This window comes from Nipponia nippon, unplaced genomic scaffold (genome assembly GCF_047370975.1).
Source record: "Nipponia nippon isolate SJK-2023a ecotype South Korea unplaced genomic scaffold, ASM4737097v1 scaffold_10, whole genome shotgun sequence".
NCBI classification, from domain to species: Eukaryota; Metazoa; Chordata; class Aves; order Pelecaniformes; family Threskiornithidae; genus Nipponia; species Nipponia nippon.
Window position 1 is genome coordinate 37699198 of NW_028262291.1, and position 22382 is coordinate 37721579.

General features: G+C 36.7%; 1 long non-coding RNA gene across 1 annotated transcript; it reads left to right on the top strand.

Annotated features, from left to right (window-relative positions):
• The first annotated feature begins 1828 nt into the window (after positions 1-1828).
• LOC148057158 (uncharacterized) lies at positions 1829-10073 on the top strand. Its single transcript, XR_015702076.1, has 3 exons — positions 1829-1894; positions 4856-4974; positions 7464-10073. It is a non-coding gene; the product is annotated as an uncharacterized LOC148057158 (long non-coding RNA).
• The last annotated feature ends 12309 nt before the right edge of the window (positions 10074-22382 follow it).

Consider the following 22382-nt stretch of genomic DNA (forward strand, 5'->3'; position numbering starts at 1 on the left):
AATAACTTGTACATTTACAGGTTTTGTTTACATTTTCATTATACGTCTACTGCATTATCTGATGTCTTGATACTGTTTTCAATCTTATAGCCACTTTAATCTGCTCCTGCTCTCAGCATATCTGAGCGAGTTTGTTGGCATAAGGGAATTTTGAAGGTTATATTGCAGTACATGAATCAACAGAAAATGAAATGCACTTGAGACATGATCAGCCAGTTTTAATTCATTGCAAAAAGTTATAGATAGCAAAATGCATTTAATGTAATCTGATCTCTTTATTCAAACTTGAATTTATGAGCAATTCAGCAGGAGTAGAATGACAACTTTGTTTTAAAAATAGTAGTCTATATTGAATGCCATTTTAATGTATCTCTGACATATTTACATCTAATGAGTAGAGAAAAGTAGAGTCTTTGAACATAAATTTCTATTTTCACAGAAAAAGCAGGGGAATATGATTCTTTCATTTCCTGCAATATGATATGTCATTATAAGGCAGGTCAGCTTGATGATAAATGTTAAATAAATCCGCTGCATTTGGAGGCCAGTAGACAGATTAGGAGCCTGCTAGATTGTTACTGTTGTATTTTAAGAAAGGAGTAAATAATACCAGCGTGCACTGTTCTATAAAAGGCTACTTTACCTGCAGAGCAAAGCTGTACTTCGATCCTGTGTGGCTGAAGGTTCATAGCTTAGCATATTAACAAACAAGAGTCTACAATCAGTTTTCTTCCTTAGGAACACACTGCAGCTGACCATAAACATAACTCAGGTGTGGTATTATTACATGCTATTATTTTTCTAGCTATGCCTAGTTTTAAGTCCAAACGTGACTAGTGGTCTGTCATGCTGTGACATGGCTTTTGTTCTTTTATTTGGGAAAAATATTGATTTTTCCATAGAAGGGACCCATTAAAATGGATAAGAAAGATTAATTAAGGCTGAAATTTTGGGTTCTCATCTTGAAACTGTAGTTGATAGCAGCGTGCCTAAAAATTGTACTGAGATTATTTGCGGTTCTTGACTTATACCATTTATGGATCTGAGAAAAATCTACTGATTTTGGCAAAATGTGATCACCTAGGCGAATGCCTGTAAAAAGACATTAAAATTCTTGCCTTTATATAAAGAAACGGATAGCAAGCAAGTACAGTTTAGTTCTTGATGTACAATTTAAGCCTCTTAATGTTTTTCTAGGTGAGAGGTTTTATAATAAATGGCTAGTCTCAGTATGTCCACAGATGGAATCCAGAGGTATGCAGAATCCATATGTAATGTAGAACTACATACAAACATTTAAAATACATGCTTCCAACAATTTAAAATATGAATTACAAGACTGTGAAAATCAGACTTACATAGTCATATGCAAAATACTGTAATCTGTTTAAACAATTTGAAGTATCAATACTATGCAAAATTGTATGTGGTGTTGTCATGTTAAAACTGAAATATGAGCCAGAAACATTGAAATGAAAAACTGAGATCTGGTGTCTTTAAGAAGCATTAAAATACGATGGAACAGCTTTTTGTCATAAATTAGTTTTGCCTAAATTTAAAAAACGGAGGGTGAGGTGAATGTAAAGATTTTGATGATGTATTTTTGTTCATGGTTTGCTAGCTTTGCTGTATTTATATTTTGATTCTTCTGTGCGTAATTACATGGTTATATAAATGGAAACCAATTATTTATTTATACATTCATTAATGTTATAATTGCAGACATTTCTATTAGATAAATTTGCTCATTAAGAAGTCAAAATGGATGTGATTTAGATATCTGTGTTTTGGCCTTCCAGGATCCAGAGGGTGAGGTTAGAAAGACAGAGAAGGGTTCTGCTGTGTCTCTGAGCAGCCCAGAGGGACTACAACTACAAAGAACAAAGGAGACATGGTATAGCTGAAATAAAGGTTTCTCTGTTTTTTTGAAAAACCCAAACAGGGTTCTCAAGAAACAAGTTACTCTGGTGATGCCTCTAGCATGGTTAATGAGGTTATGCAGATACATTTCTTTACAAAATAAAGTATGCTCAGAAACTCCTCTGTGTGAGAAAAATAGATCACTAAATAGTGTGATTCATTACTGTTTTAAGAAAGAGGGAGGAGCTTACTAAGGAAGAAATAAAGAAAAATGATGAGGTAACTCTTGAGAGAGAGGGAGAAAGAGTAGCTGAATGGGGTTTTTTCGCACATCCAGGTGGTGTATTTTTATTATTTTCCACTTCCTTTTTTTAATTGAAAGAGTGAAATCTTTTTTCCACCTACTATAGATTTGACAGAGTTTGAGCAACTTTGGGTTAACTGAAGGAAAGCCTACAGCTTTCAAATCTTAGAAAGACATCACGTATAACTCTTCTCTAAAGACATTGTCAATGGATTATCACTATTCCACCCACAGCCCTCCCAGTATGTATATTTGCCATAGTCTTACTAAATGCTGTATATTTTGCCACAGATACACTTTTTGACCCCACTTTCACAGAATCATAGAATCATAGAATCATAGAATCATAGAATCATAGAATCACAGAATAGTTTGGGTTGAGTTAGTCCAACCCCCCTGCAATTGGCAGGGACATCTTCAACTAGGTCAGGTTGCTCAGAGCCTCATCCAACCTGACCTTGAATGTTTTCAGGGATGGGGCATCTACCACCTCTCTGGGCAACCTGTTCCAGTGTTTCACCACCCTCATCATAACGAATTTCTTCCTTATATCTACTCTGAATCTACCCTCTTTTAGTTTAAAACCATTACCTCTTGTCCTATCGCTACAGGCCCTGCCAAGTCTGTCCCCATCAATGACTTTCTTTGGTCAGTGTTGATTTATGGTTGGTTTGTTTTTTTTTCAATTTGGAGGCAGCATTTTCATTTTCTGTGTGTCTGATTTGGTGTATGTACCTCGAGTTAACACAGCTTCAATCTAACAGAACCAATGAAATTCACTGTTCTGCCCAGGAGTACATAAAAAAACCAAGTTAACAGCTGAATTAATAAAGCCTGTTCACTGATTTGCATGTCATGATTTCTCCGTAAGAACTGTGGTTTAAAATCTCCCAGAGCATGAGGAATACAGAATGTCTTTTGTGTGTGGTTTATCTGGTCTCTGAACTCATACTGAAGACGTTCAGTCACTTAAAGCTATTGCTGAAGGTGGTTTAGGATAATCTGCTTAATTTTATACTAAAATACGTTAGTGTGCTTACGTGGTCAGTAACAGTGGGCTTAAAAGATGTTCTTTGACCTGAATATCAGCTGTCATTAGGAATGTGATTCACATGGAGGTAAATGCAGCAAAGCTTTTCCCTTGAAATGCCATAAAACATGATTTTTATTCTTCTTTACCTTCACTGTCTTTTATATTGACTGAGAAATAAAAAGGATACTCAATATGGCATGAAACATACGGTGACAAAATTACTGTTTCATAGATTTTAAATAGTTTTGAGCCAACAGAGTAGGTTTGTACCAATTCAATGACCAGCGTCATGTGGGCATGCTGCAGGTGCTCTAAACCCATGTCCAATGTTCCTTACTACCTCTCAGCTATTAGTTAAAATGTCTTAGACCTGAATTTCTGGTTAGCTTGCTGTTTCGTGTTCTGACAACAAAACAAAGAGAAAGTCAAAATCTGGTTGATTGGCCAGGTAGACCTTTGGTCGGCTGAAGGGTAAGGTGTGAGGTCATGGAGGTGCAGTGGGAAATATCTGCTTTGACCTGCCTGACTGCTTTTGTTTGAGGAAACACAGCAGACATGGTATCTGTGTCCCTTAGCCACATCAGGCTCAGCCCTGGTATAATGTAGACAGAGCCAACAGTGACAGCAATTTCATTATTTCCTGATTCCCCAAAGTACTGTATTATGGCCAGATTTTATGAGATGGAACAATGCATTCAAATATTGCTGCAAGCCACTGGGAGATGATGAAGTGTGAGGGCTGGTTAGCTGGCTTGTTTATTATTTCACACTTCCCCAGTTTGGGCTAGGCAGTTTATTGTATTCAGAAACTCTGTGAGGTCCCTGTCTCAAAGATATTTTGGTTTAATTCTTCATAGGAAAATGCAGAAGCAACAGGACAGTGGAAAGCAAAAGGCAACAGCAGAAAGAAAGTGGAGATGATATTGAAATAAGATTATTAACTTACTTGGTGATGGCTTGCAAGAGTTACAGCAAAAGTGGATTTTGATAGCAGTAACTTAATTTAATTTTTTCTGTATCAGGATATTTTTCATCTATATTTTGCCATAATATATCTATTTGATCTTATTTGATTTGTTATTTTTCCCTGGTAAGAGAAAACAAAACTGTTGTTCTTATGTTTTAGACTTTGATGATATATTTGAAAGAGAAATTCATATTTTAAGTTCATATTGCATGAGTTTTTATATTATTTAAGTACATATCTGAATATCTGAAAATTCACATTAGAATCCAAAATCCTGACTAGTACTATAAACGTGCAAAGATGTGATCACAGTATAGAGTCAATTTTAAGTAAAAAGGACAGACACGTTGAGTAGTTTCTTCTTTTTTGTCAGGTTGTTTCCTGTTTTGACTGGCAGTGTCTTAGGTTGCAATATTCAGACTTAAATTTCAGTGCTTTAAAATTCAGCAGTCTGAATCCTACTGATTTGCTTTAGCTTCCTAGGTCTATTGTGGGTTTGGTAGCTAGGTGCAACTGTATAGAATTCACAAACATTAAGCCTAACTCATGCATTCTGCTTCTTAAAAGGTAGTCTGTGCTAAATTTGATTAAGCTCAGACTTATTTTCTTGAGGCCATTAAAAAATCTTTAAAGCAACCAACCAATCTACCAAACATCCACAAGTAACAGCACTTTTTCTTTTGTCTCCAAGCAGTACTACATATATGGATACTTTGTACAGTTAATTGCTGTTGAAGTTTGTTCTCTTTTCCACTCATCTTACAATGAATTAATCTCAGATAAACTCTGCTAAGATCTCACCAAGGCATGGTAAGTACTATTGGTACTTATTCTCTTTTGGAAATGCTCTTTGTGAGAGCCACAAGACAGAGCAGTGGGATCAAATGCCATTCTTTTTTCCCCTGAGCAAAACGTTCACTTCCACTTCCCTTCCCTTAGCTCAGAGGGCTTTACTCCAAGTCTCAATATTTCACATATATTCAAGTCCAGAGCGTTAGGTAGAATAGGTCTAGAAACCCTCTGAGGTATTAAAACAATTAACAGTCTCTTACCATCCTAAATTATTTTCTTTGCTCTAGTAGGGAAGTCCTCTGACATGTAAAAACTTCTAACTGCCAGGCATTCCAGATTATTCAGGGCATGTTCAACCTAGACCTTGCTGATAATTGTTAGTGTAATCCTAGAGTAAATGTAGAATCTGTCTATCAGTGCCATGACAACGTTTTTGTTAGTATTTTGTTACACTGGACCAATGCATTATATTAGTAAAGACAGAGACATTACATTTAGTCATCCTTAATTATGTTTTTCGTGTTTGAGCTTGCAACTTGAATTTGGATCTTCTAATATAATATATTTATCTGACATCTCAAGGCAAATCCGCAAAATCAGATGCCACTCCTGAAAAACTGCTTCTCATACTGTCACAACTATCAATTGCTGATGAACACAGAAATTGCTCAGATTTACTCTAAAGCATTTTTGCAAATATTTTTCAAATTTTGAAAAGAGCTAACAACTGTTCTAAAAATGAAAAATTATGTTGACTTTTAAACACTTTGTGATGCATACCCAAAGATGTTTATTACAGTTAGCTGGGATTTATCACTGGAAAGGATTAGTGGAACACATTGTATATTATTGAGGCAATCTTGGATTTCTATCAGATATATGTATTTGTATGCATAGCTTGTTCAGAAGATTTATTTTGTATGTGCTTGATACTAGGAGAAGTTGAGCACTTACCAGTTACTTACCAGCAGAATTCAGTTACCACTGAATTCAACAAATGAAGTCTGCATAGCACAAGGTGATACAGTGGCGATGTTGACAACCATTTTAAACTCTGGTCAGGTTATATGTAGTGCAGATAAAGCTCTATGGCTTTTTTTTCTACCAAGCCATTTCAGTTTTCATCTTCCTGAAATTAAAATCAGTGTAAAATTAAAATCAGTGTAAAAGAACAAACTTTTTTATATATCAAACAATAGAAGACAACTTCAGATCTCTGGAAAGATTAAAATGCTCTTGGGGCATACCATCCCAGACCTGTATTAATGTAGATGATGATTACCTGAGTTGGGGAAATGATTCCCCTGGTTTAGTCATGAGATAGCAGATGGTAAAGACTGAGATCAAACAGGTTTTGGTCTGTAGAGAACAGGGCAGCTGCAAATTCATGAACTGGCATTGACACTGGTTGTGAAAACTAACATCTCTCTTCTGCTAAATTCCTGAGATTCCCGTCAAACCTGGAGAGGCAGTTGCAGAGAATCAAAGATAAGTCAGCTCATGGTAGATACGGTTTTAAGAACTGTGCAGATTTAGAAGGTGCTATTTCAAGCCAGTTTCCTACGCTGGGGAAGGGAAAAAGTAAAGCTGATGCAGGTGTCACTCACTGAGTCACAGTCACTTATTCTATGCACAGATCTTCCATTGGGCATCAGCAGAACACTGTGAGTTCTGGAGGAGCTTTAGAGTCATTCCCTACTGATTATTTCTCAATAAAGTGCCCATAGTAAGGCAAATTTTCTGACGTCCAAATAATATTGATGGGGTTTGGACAAAAGGCAAGGAAAAACCAAATATTTTTTATAAAATATACTGAGTGTAATGATGATGTTTCCCTGCAAAGAAATTCAAATTTCCACGTAGTTCACCAATGTTCTCTACTGTTCACTAATATCAACAGGGATAAATTTAGAGGACACTTATTGATATCAAGGTGATAAATGCAATATTGCTGAAATGTCATTATAAGGTTTACTGAAATAATGTTTACGTTAAAATCAAGCAAACAACACATTTCTGCCAGTGTTGCCTACCTCCTTGATATTTAGCACTTTTGGCATTTTGTGTAAGAATCTGATTCCCTGTAATAATTAGACTGTATCACATCTCCACAGTTGTTAGAGCAAAGGTATCAAAGCTTTGCACTCAGTGGAACAACATTCGTTCCCTTTAGGCCATCAAAGCCACCACATTTAAAGCATTGAAGTATCTGTATATTGATTAGAATATACCTTAATCAATGCTGTACTCTGTTCATACACCATCTGGAAATACTTTCCACCATGCCATTTTCTCATTGTTTTTTCTCATTATGGATTTTTCCCTGGTTAAATTCATATTTACAAATGTACTTTTTTCTGCAGCTTTTGAGAACTTTAATATCTATAAACCTTTTTTATCTCACTTTCTTCCAACATTTTACTAGAAAATTTAGTGATGATGATATGAATACTCAGTTTTACTGAATAGCTTCATTTATTTCAATTGAGAATGCTCATACGTTGCAGCTTTCCACAGATATTCTGTCTCTGCTCCTACATGCTCTCTCCTGCACAGAGAATAATGGAACAGTTAAAGAAAAATAAAGCCATATCTTCATCAGAGGACAATCTCCTATGCAATATTCATATGCCAATGCATCTATAGCTTGGAAAGACAGCACACATGGCTCTTTCTGGTCCTTAATCAGTGAATGTCAGCAAGCTGAGAAAATCTTGTCATCTACCCAAGGTCTTGAAGGACTATATATGCCTAGTATATCCTGGCCTGATCACTCTTCAGAGGACTTTTCCTTCTCATTCTGTTTTCCTGAGACAAATGCAATGAGCATTGAAAATTACTGTTATTTTATAGTTGCTCTGTGAAATGCAGAAATGTAATTTAACACAGTTTGTATTTTAATTATTTTCAGACTAATAAAAATGTAGTGGCATAGCATACTATAAATGATACATTGTAAATAACAGCAAAATAACTAAGATACACAAGTGATCACTAAAGTTTCTGTTTGTGGTCTGTATGCTTAACTTAAAATTATTTTGGTGGTGTTACTAGTGTTTAGAAGCATGGGTTAATGAGACTTCAGTTTGGTAGTTCAGTAAGGCAGGGAAGATAAAGAAGGTTTCTGTTGATCACACTAGGAATCTTAATTTTCCTATATGAAAGGCACTTAATGAAATGAGCTGATCTGACAAGAATTGACCAAACTCACTCATCTCACTTTGACCGAAAGTCAGCTCTAACAATTATTGTTGTTTCCTGCTTCCAAATTTTTCTTGAGTTTATATGATTAGTCCTCTTCTGTGTATCATTAGTTGACTATATGTTATATAATTGTCTGATTCTATCCGTGCTTTCTTTTTTAATGCTTAATTCACTCTGATTCTTTATCCTCTTATAGTCCTGCATATTAGAAAGTTGAATATATTCAGTGTTTAGAATAACGCATTCTGTATAAAATGTTGGAAAGGGAACTGCAGTTTCACAATTTTTCTAGATTGACTACAGGATGTTGAATTCTTTTCCACTTTCATAGGTTGCCTCATTATTTGGATACCAAGCAATATGTTCAAGTTCTCCTATATAGCCAAACGATGAATTGCATAAAAAGAATTGAGGCTAGACACAATTCTGTACCCCTGGCATCTGATAAAGTTTGTTAACAGTGCACCAGCATGGAAGTGATGCATTTCTCTTGACAATCCAGTGCAGGCCTACAAGAATTGAGGGCACTCATACATATTGTCAGGGAGCAAAGCTTTTATGAGTGCAGCTTGAACACAGCTGTGTCTTTTCCAATATATGGCCAAAAGACAAAATGCAACATGAGATTCTTATACATTCCAAGGCCCATCTGCCATGAAAACTCACTTATCTTTGTGGCCACAAGTTCGTTACTGATCCAAAATGGTAAAGAAAAGAAAAAAAGAGAGGGAAAAAAAAGGAGAAAGAGAGAAGAAACAGCACAAGAAAAAAGGCAACAAAGGCGAAAAATGCAGGGGAGAAAAGAACGATAAATCCATTCTTTTGTTGTTCTTCCAGCTGCATCTGTGAGCAATTGTCACAGTTACTAGTCAAACTGTATTTGACTTGTTGCCAACATGAATTTTCCAAAAACCAAATGTAAACAAACTCTGCAAGTGCTTTCTCATTTGCCAAGCCAGTAATTATTTACTTTGTTTGGGCCTAGCATTACTGTCAGTTCAGCTTTGCAGTCTGTAATGTGTTTGCTAATGAAACCATGAGGTCTAAAGCTATGTATTAACCTTGTCACCCTTCAATTTTGAGCTCAATAAAGTTGCACCATGATTTTGTAAACTAGGGTTGAAGGATAGGCAAATGATTAATTATATTTTCTGCTTTCCTTTATCTAAGTAAATTGTTCATCTTTAAATCTGCCTTGCATTTAAGGTTAACTCACTGAATCTGAAGCACTGGAAAGATGTATCATTTAGAATGGTTATAATTATCATTTGTACTGCATATCTGAAAGCTGACAAACATGCATAACCATACTTGAGTTGATAACTCATGAAATAATTTTACAATGTTAACTCAGAGATGGCAAAAGTATACCACGTAGATGGGAGGCATTCAGCTGGGGGAACAATAGGAATATTTGAGTTGAGTGTTTAGGTACTACGTTTTATCCTGAGCCTAAAGGCTGTACATGTATTATGTTTGCTTGTTAGGTTTTTAGGATTTAGGGTTATGGGTCCTTTAATTCTGGAATGGGAAATAAATGTAATATCAAGGATAAGATTAGCCTATCATTTCACACTAAACACAATTTACTCAACATAAAGAAGTATAACTACTAATCTTTACGCTAAAACACTGTGTTTTTGCTGTGATTGTTTAAAGTTAGACACTCAAACTGATTAGAATAGAAACACACCCTTTACCCCATATGACCAGATCACTGGGACAGAAGACATTCAGGTGGCATGTAATATGTGCTGAGATTTTATCACTGTGAACTGTGGTTGAAATGTTATTTTTCCATCCTTTGAACTTATGGTCACATGTTTCTTGTGGGAAAGGCCACTTGACCTGTCTGCTGTAATATACAATGCTTTTAACAGCTTTGATGTACTCTGACAGCAGCCAGAGGTTAGTGTGACACAGTGTAATCCTGGTTGGGTCCCTTTTCCTAGACAGAGTTTCATTTTTCCCTGAAGTAGTAATAGAATGCTAAGAAATTACTGTTGGACTCCACCAATTTTATTTCTTTTGCATAGGTGATCCTAATGGAGTTAGGTTAGCCCCTCCAGTGTTGTCCTATCAAATAACTTAGTACTTTGGTTGAAATCTGAATTTTTAAGTAGAAACCTCCTTTTGCTGCCTATGTATTTAAATGCTATGCAAGCTGAAATGCTGTTAATAAAATCTTGTACATAATTTCTGCTTCAAGAGCAGATTCTAAACTCTGACCAGAATCATTACACTGGAAAGTGGAATCATTGCTAACAGAAAATCCTCTGATATTTCTTAGGATATTTTTCCATGGAATAAATTACTAGAATAAATGTGACTTGAAAACTGTTAGGGTATCACGTGACTAAAAGCATATGAGCAAGCCAAAATAACGCAAGTTAGAACTTGAAATGCGTTCCCAAATGATGCCAACAGCTAAACAAAACAGTCTTGTTCTAGTGGTAGTCTACAGCTATTTAAGGCCAGTGGCTGTATTTTGAGGAATCCTCAAGCTGAATCAAGTCAACAGAAACTCACTTGGCCTTCTCAGTTGGTGTGAGAAATTTAGAATGTGAAGAGGGCTAGAGAAAGCTTCTTGGTCACTTAGTCCTCAGTTGCCAGAATGGTTTCTTGCAATAATGTATGCCATGAAAAACTGAAAATGTTTGTACCCTAAGGACTAGACTAATATTCTAGAAGTCTTTGTTCTGGATGGCTTCAGTTGGATAGAAAGAAATATCTAATACTGTGTTTCGAACTCCAGTGGATATGGAAATAGTGTTGAAATGTAATACACAAACAAACATGTAACTTCTGGAAAACTGATGGCTTGTTTTAAGTCCTAGTGGTTTCTGTTCTGGAATTCACAACTTTACATAGCTCTACCCAAAATTTTCCTCAGTCCTGTTCTTGTTGGAAGAATAATTTTTACACATTTTTCTTTTTTTTACTGATGAACAAAATAAGCAAATTATGTTTTGCAGATTTCATTTAAAAGAAGTTATCATTGAGGTGAAAGTTAATATATGTGATTAGAAACTGTTTGGGTGTTTTTGTCATTTTTTGTATCAGAGAGTCCTGTCTCATGCTTTTACTGTTTCATTTCATGGATTTCTTTTGAAGACGTTTTTGGCTTGTAAGCTAAAGTTTTACACTTGAGTCATACAAAAAAATCCTCCTCTGCAACACAAGTGTACACAAATCCTGGCAGAAGCTAAATTGTGTATAATTGGATTGAGCTATGAGCTTAAAGATGAAGGGGACAAAAGCATGTCCCAAAGCTGCATTTGATAGTCTTAGAGTCTTATCTGGGGATGTTTTACACCAGGCTTGAAGACTGTATTTGTTCATAGTGATTTGTACAATCTACAGTGACATTTTATTTGAGCTGGAGTCATACAGACAAGCCATAACATGCATTTAGCTCTTTCTTTTTTTGTTTCGATGAGATATCACAGCAAAACCCTCTGTAGAAGGTTGCTTGAGAAACACAGATTTAAAATGTTGAGATGAATATTGTAATGGATGATGATAAGATGCTGCAATGAGCTGCAATGGTAATCTTTTGTCAGAGGTAGCTTACAGAAGACATATGTTAGGAATCGTGTTCTTTTACAAAGCTACTGTAAGCAACACTTTGAACTTGTGTCTTACATAGGAAAAATATTATTTTACTTTAGCATGTATACTTTGCCAAATAAATTTGTAAACTTCTTAAGGGCATTCGATTATTTTTCAAAGCATCATTATTTGCAATACATGTAGCTGGAAAGTAAACACTGGTTTCTCCTATTTACCTGTAGTTACCATTTTAAAAGGAACAACACTGGAGATTGAGAAACTCCTGTTTATAAATTACTGCACTTTACTGACACACTACACAAAGTACCATGGAAGGAATTTCTCTATGTGAATGTTCTTCATGGTAAAATACCTCTGAATTTTTCCTTCTCCACAATGTTTCTGTCAGTTATTACTAAACTAATTAGTTAATCAAGATAATTTATACAATGATATATCTTCTTGATAATACAATGTTTCTCCCATTGAAGTCAGTGGTACAAAATCCCATGAGGCAAAATTAGATGCCATGTCTAGTAGGTACAGTGTATATATTGGTCAACAGACTGTAACATTTGTATATTTTGTCCTGTTCTCTTTAAAATTTTTTCCTGCAAGGCATTTTTGGAGGGAGTCAGAGCAGATGCTGTGATTCATAGGAAGTTCTTGATAGCATATATATTTCCTCAGACTAATGCAGATTTTATTGACATTTTTACAGATGATAAAATACACACTTTACCATAAATTCATTTATTATTGAATAATAAAAAAAAAATAATTTGAAAGGCTATTTTAAAGGAATCCAGGATTTTAACTACATAAAATGGCATTAATTTCTGAGTACCTTTGCATGGTTCAGAGCTCACAAATGTCTTAAATTATGGATCTCTTAGTGTAAAATTCTCAGCTGCCATCACCAAGACTAACCAATGGTGCCTTATGCCAAATCAGAAATTAACACAAATGTGGACTGTTTTTCATATAACAATGTCTACAGCAGATTTATGTGACAGGACAAATGTGGAACCAATTTATTTTACCCTCCAGATGGATTTTTGTAGATTACTTTTTAACTGATCAAACCCCGCATTACAAATCCAAATGAAAATGCCTATCTGTCTTTAAGTCTTGAATGGAACATCAAAGTGTTTCCGTTATTGTTCTAACTGCTAATTGTAATTAATCACACTGAAGAAAACAGAAATCCTAAGCAAGGTCAGGGCCCCACTGTGGCAAGAACTGTGCAAAATATACAGCAAGAAATAACTCCTCTCCAAGGAATTTATAGATTAAGAAGATGATGCTGACAAACAGGAAAAAAGGAAGTAATACTATTCACAATGATAATGATCTGAAGTATGTACTCTCAAGTGATTGATATGGAGTATTTCAGTAGCTGAGATACTTCTCAGGGACTTGGTTTTCTGACATCACTGTAATATGAAGCCTGATAATATCAGGAAGCTCAAGCTGAACAGTCAAAACTCACTAGTTAGTTTTGAAAATGTTGCCTTTTGGAACTGTCCTGTGATCTAGAAAGTGCACTGAGGCAAGAGCAGAACTGTGCCCTGTTAGTTCTAGTCCCAAAATGACCACAACCCTATTCTTGTATTGTGTCTTCCCTCTGAAACTGGGAAGTCTATATAAGAAGTCAATATTGCTTTCTGTCCATGTTATCAATTGCATTTTTCCTAATTTGTAAGTCGATACATTTATGTACTTGTATAAAGTCATATAACAATAATTTGTATCACACTCAATAGTAAACACCAGTTATTCAAAAACGGTGTATTCTTTTTTGCCTTGTTGAGCTGTGTACTTATATTAAACTGTAACTGTGTCTGCATATTAAATGTAATTGTGGCTTAAATTGCATGTGTTCGAGAATGTGATCAGCATAGAAATAGGATTTCTGAATGATAATCCTTCCCTGTATTTTAAATATCACAGTCAACAATGAAAGGGAGTTCTTCCTTATTTGTATAAAGCAGAACTTTTCTATTTATGACCTTATCAGATGGGACTGTCTACAGACTACAAAAATTATTCTCAGAGAAACCTAGTTCTGGCAATAACACAAAAATTGCTGGATCATAGTGTTCAGTTGGAAGATTATGAAACATACGCTGATTTCCTAGAAAATTCAGAAATGAAAGAAAATGCAGGCTGGGACATTTCTAATACTTACTTTGAATCAAGAAACTGGACTGTGTCTTCGAATGGGACTAGTAATCCCTGTCCTTGAAGATTTTGAGTGGCATTTACCTATATTACAATAGAAGTATATTCCTTTAAAAAAATAAGATTTAATACAAAAATGAACGCAGGGCATAGCAACCCAGTAGCAATTTAGACATATGTTTAAATAACCAAAACCAATCTGAGCTGTTATAGAAATGGGCTTTTAGTGATGGCAGAATCTCAAAAGTCCAGAGGTTTGGAAAAGCGTGATTCAAGACTTATAAAATCAGAGTTGCTTGGAAGACTTTCGCCATTACTTCATGTTTTCAGAACATTCTTTTCAACCCAAATATGTCCCTGATTCAAATGTTGAATGCTCTGAGACTAGGCATTGTTTATGATAATGCCAATAGTAAAACCAGGCAGAGTTTTACAGCATTATACTAATGGTACAGGGAAGCCTCAAAACCTTTAGAGAAAATTATTTTTTATTGCAGTTATGGCAGGTTAAACATATGAGAAAATATAGTGATGTATGTCAGAGGGGTTGGAACTTTCTCTACAGGATCTCTATGATTTCTAGATGAAATTTCCATGTGTACATGGGTATTACATTTGGAAATTATGAAATTGATTACTCATTATTCTGGACTACTCAGTTCCTGATAGGGGTCAGAAGTGTTGAAGAGCATTTATCTTTCCCATATCTATTTGGGCTAAGGGAAACCAGCTAACAGGAATGGACAAACTGCATAGCATAATGATACATAACTGTATTGGTGTAGGTTGCAAGGTTTTGGGAATAAGGGGGTGCTTTAGGGATGGCTTCTGTGGGAGGAGGTCAGGGGCTGCCCTGTGCTGGACACTGCTGGTTCCAGACAGCTCCACAATGGGCCCATCACAGGCCAAAGCTGACCCCATCAGCCAAGCTTCTGGCATAGGTATACCCCCAAAGGGACTGAGACCTGTGGATGAGCCCACACCAGAGCATGTACTTCCCTGAAGGGAGTGGAGCCAGTGGAGGACCCACACTGAAGCATAGGAAAAAAGTGGGAAAGAAGGAGCAGCAGAAGGAAACCCCTATGTCCTGACTGCACACACTGCTTGTTGTCTCACTGAAGGGATGAAGTGTAACCTGTGGTGATATCAAGAGGTGGAGGAGAGTTCTCTGCAGTGTAAAAGTGAGGCTGAGCCTGTGAATGGGGAGGAGAGGTGCCTGGAGATGAGTATGGGAGTGAAGTTGAGTCTGGGAAAGGGGGAGGAAAGGTGTTTTCGCTAAGTGCATAAAGGTTTGTTTCTTTTTTGCTGTTGTTTTTGTTTCCCAATACCCAAATATTGTCCTCAAATATTTATATTACTTTGCAATAAATTAAATTCTCAAAAGTCTGTTTTGCCTGCAACTGTAGTTGGTAAATGATCTCCTTGTCTTTATTCTGACCGACAAGTTTTCTCACTCTCTCGTTCTTCCTGTTTTCTTGCTCCACCCTGCTGGAGGCAGGGGAAAGAACAAGAGGCTATGTGGCTGCTTGGGCTGCAAGCTGAGGCTAATCCACCACAGTGACTGTGGATGTTTTCCTTCTCATGCTGAGAACTTTGAGAAAATTCCTTTGGGTGCATCACCTTTGAGAACTGGGGACATGTGCTGGTTTTGGCTGGGATAGAGTTAATTTTCTTCATAATAGCTTGTATGGTGCTGCGTTTTGGATTTGTGACCAAAACAGTGTTGATAATACACTGATGTTTTAGCTATTGCTGAACAGTGCTTGCACAGCATCAAGGCCTTTTCTGTTTCTCACACTGCCCTGCCAGCGAGTAGGCTGGGGGTGCACAGGGATCTGGGAGGGGACACAGCTGGGACAGCTGACCCCAGCTGACCAAAGGGATATTCCATACTTTATGACATCATGTGCAGCAATAAAAGCTGGGGGAAACAAGGAGGAAGGGGGAACGTTCGGAGTTACAGCATTTGTATTCCCAAGTAGTGGTTACGTGTGATGAAGCCTTGCTTTTGTGGAGGTGGTTGAACACCTGCTTGCCGATGGCAAGTAGTGAATGAATTCCTTGTTTTGCTTTGCTTGCGTGCACAGCTTTGCTTTCCCTATTAACTGTCTTTATCTCAACCTATGAGTTTTCTCACTTTTGCCCTTCCAACTCTTTCCCTCATCCCACTTGGGGAGAGCGAGCGAGCAGCTCTGTGGGCTTTAGCTGCCTACTGGGGTTAACCCACAACAGGACAACACTGATGTAATCTGTTGCTGGCACATCCCATTCCAAAATAACCAAGATGAAGCACCAAGCGCCACCACCTGAAGTGTTTCTTGGGCCTTGCTGATGCCAGCTACTTGTAGGGACTGGGCTGTCTCCCAGACTACAATGTGAAAAACACTGTTGTAGATCATTATCATTCACCTCACTCTGCTTGTAAAATGCTTTGATGTTATTTTCCCCTTTGGCGTTCAGCCACAACTCTGCTGGACTGGAAATATGTACTGGTTCAGCTGTGCATATTCTGCTTGAATCTGCTTCTGTATGATAGTTACTTGCAGACAGCTCAGCTCATACAGCATAAGCTGCATCTGACATCCTACTTGAAGAAAGTAAGACCTGTGCTATAAAATGACATGCGATACTTATGTTTTTGCCAAGTTCCCTACATGGAATTCATCACATATTTTATTGAATGAAAAGTTTTTAAAGGAAACAATTTATTTTAACTGAGAAATGGCTTCAGGAACTTATTATATTTGATCATGAGATGTGACAACTGATTTTTTTTTTCTTGAATAACCCATTTACTTTTGGGTTCTAGTAGGTGCACTTTTTTGCATGTGTACTATAAACCAACACATTTGTCCAGCTATTTTTCTGACCTCAAAGAGAAAGAAAGGGGAAAGCACTGCAGGAGTTTAAACTTTAAATTTTGATTTCACCTTCCAGGCTAAAAAAATGGAAGATTTATATAATGACTTTTAGGATCTGTCAGTTTTATGTAGTTTAAGGAACTTTCAGTTGACTTTACAAAGTTAATTTAAGCACATGGAGAATGGAGAAGCTTTTAGATCGAAGTTCTGTGCCCCTTGTATCTTTGTCTGGAAAATCACTCAAACCTGAAAAGAAAAGGATGATGTTCTAAAGACTGCTGAAATATCTTAAAAACCTTCTCACAGTGCATAGAACTTTTCTAAAGTGCTTGCTACAAGATATCACTCCCTCCCACTGAAGTCAATAGGAAAGCTTTTTCCATTGACCTTCCCAGGTTCAGAGTTCAGGCCAACAATGAAGACTTTTGAAAAACCATCCCAGTGTTTTCAGCTGACCAAAAAAGGAGTCTGAAATTCTCACAAGAGAGGCTGTTCTTCAGAGGTTTCCTGCTCAGTGTTACAGATCCAGAAGTAACTCAAAATAGCTCAGATAAGCTTTTGCTAGGATTCAAATGCTTGAGAAATTGTTCATAGTCTTTGAAGCTTTTGCACTTCTACCACCATTAGTTACAGAGCTATTTCTATTCCACATACACATATGAATGCTGTTCTGTTAAGTATAATTTGATTTGATGCACATGAAAAATACTTTAAAGAATTATTTTTTAGCAAGGGTGGTTTGGCTTTTTTTTGCCTTTCCTTTTTCTTGTTGCCTGTAAAAGTTTATTCCTTCAGTAGACTGGCTTTTATGTCTGTTATTAATTTCCCCTATTTCTTTTATATTCCATTTTGTGGCTCAATACACATAAACTTTTGAGAAGTCTGTTCCAGTTCTTGAAAATTGCTTCATTTTTGGATTCATTGTGTTAAAACAATTATACAGTGTAATCCGGATGATTCTATATCTTTTTTTTAAATAATCTATTGAGATAACTTGGGACATTTAGGAAATTATTTGAACTTCTTCATTACTTTGTTCTCTTATCTGGTACCACAACTATTTTTTCATGTATGTGTCAGAAATTTGTGCATAACAGATATGGTATGGTCATGCAGAAGATGGTCTTTTCCTTATAGGTCTCTGTTCCACCCAGATTTATTACACTTGGGACTGGCCTTTTCAAGATAATCTCCTTCACTTACTCTGCTCCCCGAAGTGTAACAGTTGATAATTCAAAATCTAAAGAAGACAACAAGGATGTGACACAGAAATCCTTTATTCCAGCATGGCTATGGAAGCAAATTGTTTACTTTTTGCCTTATCAACTCCAGTCTCGATTTCTTCTTCTCATGTGTGTGCAAATGTTGTCATATAGGCCATAGAAAAGTCTTTGTTCAACAATAAATTCTTCTTAGTGCACGTTTTCTGCCCTAACTTCTCCACCATGCATTGAGTCTGTGTGAAGGGAGGACCAGTGTCCTGGATGGATAGTCAGAGCAAAGACAAGAGCATGGTGCTCATTCAGGCTAACAGCTGAGTGAACAACCAGCTCTTCTCTCAAAGACTTTTGGCTCTGTGTATTGGTTTCTAAGGGCAGATCAAATAAATAGGTCCCTGACTCTGATTAGACTTGATGATTTAAAGTTCCTCTACAATATATCAAATCTGAATTAATGAAAAAATTTCTGCCCAACTATCCGAGTATAAAATTTTCTGGAAAGTACAAGGTTTTAATCTCTGATGTTACATTCATTCACATCCTTTGTACCATTCTTTTCTGTGGCTAAAGTTTTACAAGCAGGTTAAACCAGTTTTAGCGGTGCTTTTGTCAAGTGGAGTCCTATCTTCCCCAGTCCTAGCTGTACATTACCACTACTTCTTTTTGCTAGTGCTGCTGCTTGTGTGGCCATTAGTCAGGTACTGAAAATGAATTTAATAAAATAAGTGACCTATTTTCAGCCAATCACATAACTGATCTGGCACACAAGGGGTTGCAGAAATTTGTATTTGAAGCTATGGGGAGGCAAGGAATACTCCTTTTGGTGGTAGCTGAGCCTTAGAAGGACTTAAATTCTGCTTGTGATATTGCACCCTAACCACAGATTTTTCTTAGTAATAATTTTAATTTTGTTTGCTATAAAAGACATTTTTTTTCTCTTGATTTATGCAATTAGAAAACAAGCTTTTCTTTCTTTTGATAGTAATTTTATTCTACTCTCTACTACTTCTTTTTTTCTTCTCATTGCACTGATCTGTGTGCTCTTTGCTGTAATGGCACCCGTGTCTTCCTTCCTAACCTTGCTAAAATTGTATTTGTGCACAACACTGAAAAAGTGTCTGCAGCGCAATACACCTAAGTGAAAATACGTGCTGTCTCTGCAGATGTATGCTTAGTGTAAAGAGTATACATTCTTAAATCTGTTATATACTTTGTGAGTTTAAACACAGATTGTTAAGGTAAAGATTTGATTGTCATAGTGCCAAAACGTGCCCTGGGGATTCAGGCTTACTGAGAGAAATTTATATTGCATGTTTCAGTCCCCAAAATGAATTTGTGCCACAAAAAACAACACAGGACTTTTCTCCACATCCTCCTCTCAACCACATAATCTGGAAGAAAGCTAGTAGAAGCACTTCCATATGGAAAAAAGATAGCTGCAGCCAAAACAAGTTGTTCAGCTTATTAGAATTAGTATGAATAAGTTCATTGAAAATTTGGCATGTCTGAATGTTATTTTCTAAAGAAACGATTAAATGTTGATCATATTTCTCATTTAAATGAGATTTTGAACAAATGACAAAATATTTTGAGCCTGAGGGCAATAAATATTTTTACTATGTGAAAATTTAGATTGTTGTGATAATTTCCAAGTTTGGTGAATGGCAGCATTCTAAAGCTAGTAAAAGCAAGAAATAACAATATAAAAGCCCAAATATACCAAACTCCAAATTACAAAATTACCTTGCAGAAAAGATTTATGTAATGGGTAGTTTTACTGTTACTGTCGAAGTACAAAATATTTCAAAAAGTTTTAGGATTTATACATAAATCAAGCAAGTATAAATTGTATGTTAAGCCACACAGGTAGCCTATATTCATGGCTGTCATGAAGGCACCTATGAGATGTGAAGGTGCATCTTGCTGGACTGGTTCATTCAAACTATATTGAGCAGGAGTTGTCCTATATACGAAGGAAAAATGTATTTTATTACCATTCAGCTAAATCTGTTCATGAACCTTCTGCCTTTGAAAAGAGGGTATTGAAGCTGGGAGCCATGGATGTTTCTGCCTTTATACAGAACTCTGTGCATTTTGTCTCCCAGTTCTGTCCTCTGGAACGATAGGGCCAATTTCTAAAATCACCATTTTCATCTTCCCAGTCTACTCAGCACATTCCTACTCTACTCAGCACTTCTCAGGCCACACTTGGAGTACTGTGTCCAGTTCTTATGCCCACAATTCAAGAAAGACACAGACAGACTGAAGAGGTCCAAAGGAGGCCACGAAGATGATCAAAGGGCTGGAGAACCTGCCCTATGAGGAAAGACTGAAGAAGCTAGATTGCTTCTCCCTGGAGAAGAGGAAGCTCAGGGAGACCTCATCACAGTATCCTAGTACTTAAAAGGCAGCTACAAAGAGGACAGAGGCTCTCTCTTCATAAGGAGCCACATAGAGAAGATAAGGGGCAAAGGGTACAAGTTGCACTGGGAGAGGTTTCATCTTGATATAAGAAAAAAATTTTTTACAGTGACAACAATCATTCACTGCAACAGCCTCCCCAGGGATGTGGCAAGAGTCTCCATCACTGGAGGTTTTCAAGTTGTGATTGGACAGTGCTAGATGACCTCATCTAGGCTCCCTTTCCCATGAAGGCTTAGACCAGATGATCTTTCAAGATCCCTTCCAACCTGGGTTGTTCTACAATTCTATGATCTAAATATCTTCCAGTCGCAAAGGCAAGTGCAGGTCTTATATTCAGCATCCTGAATGCTTCTTACCCATCACTAACTAAACTGAATTCTTCCCTTCTTAGTTTTAACTATTTAACTATTTTTTAAGTTACTGGTTATCAAGGTAACAGCCTATAGAAAGATCCTTAATTAATATAAAGCTATTTAGTCAAGGAATAGAACATTCAGTGCATGCTAGCTGAATAGCTAGAACCTACTATGCAAAATGCTTCAGGATGAAAATTTATTTCTGATGAAAATTAAGCTGGGGACTGACTTTGGAAACATTTGCTATGATTAAATCTTGGCCAAACACTGTCTACTAGAAATAGCAATGTTGTGACTACTTGATTCTCATTCAAGGTACGTATTGCAGCTCTTCTATCATGTCAGAACAGGCTTTCCATTAGATGATCCAGGACTTTCTGTCTGGCAGAGACTATTTTAATATTTTAGCAAATGTTACTGGCATAGGCAGTATCGACCGAGGTACATCTTTTCTTTGCACAACTTGTTTTTAGCTTAAGACTATCAGGCACTTAGTGCTTGCTGCCAGATACCTATAACAACACTTCCTCTCTGCCATGAAGGGTAATTATGGCAACCCTGCACAAGACTAATTTTGTCTGTCTATAAAATCTTTTTCATGGTATACAATTTCCTTGATATTTTGACAGACCAGACTTATGTATATATAAATATTTGTGGTTGCTAAGCTACCAAATATATTTATTTTAGACCTTGTATAATGTTATTTTGAGGCAGAATAAGTTGCTTTTTTAGACTTCATAGTGAGAGAGGTTTACAGATTAATGTATGCTTTTCTGTCATTTCCAATGCAAGTCTTTCATGGAATGCACATTGCTGAGCAAGTCTGGCCTGTTTTCCTATGGTGTCTTCCCTCCCTTTTTTACTGCTTTCTCTAACACATGGTTTGTTTTATGTAACAGAATCAAAGAGCTTATAATTTCTCATACAGAACTAAACCATGTAAACTAAAAAGTAAAATGCCTATGGTCTACTTTTGGAATGATATTGGGAAGAAAAGGAGAAAACTGTACCTAGAAAACAGAGAAGTCTGTTGATGAGCTGTAGCTGAGTCTGCCTTTCCACTTGCTCTGTTTTGTCATCAACATATCACCTGAACTCTCTCAGCCTTTCCTTTTCTGGGAAAAGCTTTTGTCACCAGGTGGTAAAGAATGATGCAGGGAAGGACCATGAAGTTCACCTTCAACAGACATGGCAACGGCTGACTAAGCCTGTCTTTATTAAGCAGACAGTAGACATGAACTCATAGTTACTTTCTCTTTCCTTTTCAGCCTCTTTGTGCCCCTCTGGCAGCACTTACAAAAACTGCCTGTTTTCCCAAACAAAGCAGTCTCCCAGTTTGGAATGACCTTGTCTGTCATAGGATCAGTCTAACCAATTTCTACCACCTCTGATGAAAGGCCTCAGAAGGACAACACCTAGTCACAGAACCACTACCTTCTGGCTCCTAGTATAATATCATCTTCAGGCTATAACCTCCTGACATGCATGAAAACATTTTGATGGACTGTAATAGATCTGAACCTATAGAGAATGCTGATAGTAACGTATTTGAACTGGTATGTATGGTTTGGGTCTGCATTTTTAAATACATGTAGGATCTTTATGGATAAGGAGGCCTCATT